Source organism: Phalacrocorax aristotelis, unplaced genomic scaffold (genome assembly GCF_949628215.1).
Source record: "Phalacrocorax aristotelis unplaced genomic scaffold, bGulAri2.1 scaffold_50, whole genome shotgun sequence".
In the NCBI taxonomy this organism is placed as follows: domain Eukaryota; kingdom Metazoa; phylum Chordata; class Aves; order Suliformes; family Phalacrocoracidae; genus Phalacrocorax; species Phalacrocorax aristotelis.
Genome location: NW_027441151.1, coordinates 744,910 through 748,182, shown reverse-complemented (window position 1 = coordinate 748,182; position 3,273 = coordinate 744,910).

The following is a 3,273-nucleotide window of genomic DNA, read 5'->3' as shown; positions in this document are numbered from 1 at the left end:
TCAGAATTCCAAAGTTGAAACCGAGATATAATAAATTGTATGAGCAATTAGCAGAACAATTGGAAGCATCACAAAACACAGAGAGATGGTAGGTAACACCAGAAAAACAAGTAATAACAACAACCACCCCACAAGTTATGACAGAACTTGCAAAAGAAAACCATGAGCAAACACATTAGGCTGTAGGCGCTACGGTTTTGAGTTTAAAAACATCTGTAGCGTGTGTAGGCACGACAAGAATAGTTAAACCCATAGTAGCTAAGTGTCCAATCTGTCCTAGAAATAATCCCCTGAACCAAAGGAAACAACCTTTAGGAGTAACAAAACAAAAAATTCTCCCGGAAATTATTAGCAAATTAAGTTCTCTGAGTTACCCAGACAAAATAGATAGAGCAGTATTTGTCAGTGCTGATTGACAAATTTTCTAGATGGCCAGCAGCTTTCTCGTGCTGCACCGACAAAGCTAGAGTAGTAGTTAAGACGTTGCTGAAGGAAATAATACCAAGATTTAGAGTGCCAACGGGAATGTCCTCTGATAGAGCACCACATTTTTTTGCAGAGGTACTTCAACAACTTAATAAAATTTTGGGTAGAAAATGGGACCTGCATACACCCTGGAGACCACAATCAAGTGAAAAATTTCAGAACATGAAGCAAACACTAAACTGACATAGTGGAATATTATTGATCTAGGATGGAAGTATTGAGAAAATTATTATTTCAGAACTTCCAAACAGGGGAAATGTAACCAAAGTGATGAAATCAACCAGAGACGGTGTTCCATTACGGGAACATGGAGCGTACCAATCAGCGTATCTGTCGATCTGCATTTTAGTCCGTAGGCGATCATTAATGCGAACAGAACAACAGACAACGTGCTTCTGTCAGAAAAGGATGAAAAAACGCTGTTTCGCTTAGCGGACTGAGAAAACTAGCCAAGACTGCCAAGAGTAAGAGCCGAGAAGCTAAAAGGTAATTCCGGCAGGGGGAGATCGCGACCACCGACTCACAGACCACCACCGACCCAAGTAACAGAAGAGAACAACGGAAGAGGACAACCGAGCCTGCGCAGCGATTTACATACGGAACGAGCAAGTTTGTACCAATCAGCAGACAGGACAATAATGACTATGTATGAATACGTAAAACATTGATCTACAAATTGTACGGGAAAGGTGCGTGAGGTACGCACGCCAGGAGGAGCGATCCCCCGTGCATCCGGCGCCACGAATAAAGAATGCCTGCTCTTTAATACTAAATTGGTGTTGAGGAGTCGTTTCCGATTTTAACGCGTTTTTCGGTAACACAGGGAGTCAGATCAAGAGAGCCAGTGAACAACAAAACACCGACAGGCTACAGGACAGAGCAGGAGGGAATAAAAAAAAAAAACGGAGCCAGAGCCAGGCAGAGAGAGGCGGAGAAAGAAAAAGGAACCACAGGCTACAGGACAGAGAGAGGGAGGACTGAAAAGACAGGGAGGCAAGGAGCCACTCAGAGCGAGATGGAGAAAGAAGGTGCGGGGGAGGGGGGGGGCGCAAAAAAAAAGTAAATTTTGCAGCAGGTAAGGAAAGAGAGGGGGCCGGGGGAGAGACAGGGAGGGCCCAGGACGCACAAGAGAGGCAACGGGGCCCCAGTGGCCCAGGACTCACCGCGACTCTCGCTCTCAGCGCTGCTGGCACAATTTAGCCGTTCAGATGCTTCTTTCCCCTCCTCTCCTCCCTGCCTCTTCTGCAGCTCCAGACTCTAGGCCGTCCTCCACCTGAAGAGAATACGTGGGTGTCTTACAGCTCTTACCAGATGAGGCTTCCTAGGCACGTAGCCTAGCTCGCTCGTGCACTACACGCCCATACCCAACTCCGGGTTACGCGTACAGACCCTACGGTGCACGTTGGTGGCCTGGCCCGCTGCGGGCTATGAAGGGGGATCCTTCCTCCCCCACCTGCATGGACAGGCTCTCTCTTGCCTGCGGCAGGAAGGCAGCTGGCAGCCAGAGCACCTTCAGTTTCTTCTTCTTTACCTTTCGTTGGCGTCTCCAGCTTCAGCCGAGGCAGCTCCTGTCCGCAGCCGGGAAGGGTTTTGTCTATCCCTTTTCGGCCCTGCGCTGCGAGGACGGGCAGAGAGAAGCCACGCGAGCCTGAGACGGCCACAGGCAACGGCATCCCCGGGGGAAGGACAGACAACCACGTCCTCAGCACGGTCTCTGGGAGAGGGAAAGAAGAAACAGCGACCGTCATTACCGTCGATCAGACCCTGGCCAAAGCCTCTCCTTCCGCAGGGGCTTCTGGACACACCGCTCCCTCCCCACGCTACTGCTAAGGGCCCCTGCGCCAAGGGGGGAATCCAGTGCGCTTGAGGGACGGCTTGCTGCCTTCACGACAGGGCCTGGGGGGCGGCCTAAGGCTATGCAGCACGCTTATAGGGAGGTGCCGGAGCTGGGGGCAGGTGCACGGGGCAAGGGGGGCCCGGGGGAGGCTGAGCGGGACCTCCGGTGGGCCGGGGAGGCGGCCATCATCTGCGCCCTGGGCACGGGGAAAAGGTCATCGTCCTCCTCCTTTCCCTCTTCCCTTCTGTCAGCTCCCGGGGAACTCACCGCTTCTCGGGAAGCGGCCGCACCCGCAAGCCCCCAGTAATCAACACGAATCCAACCCCAAAAAATACACCTCGCGTACCGTACGCGCCACGGCCGCCCGGCACCCGAGCGCCGGAAGACCGCGCCTCCCGCCACGCCCGGCGAACCACGTGACAGGGCCGGCAGCCACTGCGCCAGGCATACAGCTCCCGGCATGCTCTGCGCCACAACCCGGCCGCCCGGCGGCCGGTTTGATGCGGAGCCACCCAGCATCCCTGCGAGCACAGCTGCAGGCGCAACAGCAGTTACGCAGCCACAACTAGGCACTAAACAAAGGCTTCCAACACTGGAGGTCTAGAACAGGTAGACATTAGCACAGAAGCACAAGGGGCTCCGTCACCCTGCACAAATCTCCCCGTGCCTACACACGCACACGTTCAGAAGTTAGTTATCAGAAAACGCCCGACTCAGCCATTTGCCACAGTCACGAGACTCACGACATGATAACACGACATGACACACGAGGTGGGCTCAGAGTTTTAAGGCAAGAAATACCTCCCACGCCCCCCACCCGAGATCTTTCAGGGTCCACACCTGCCATCGCCCCGCACCAAACCTACCCGGCCAAAGGCTTTCAGGTGGCCCGAAACACTGTACACAGAAAATAACCAGGGACAGACCTGCATTGTTCGGAAGCGAACGAT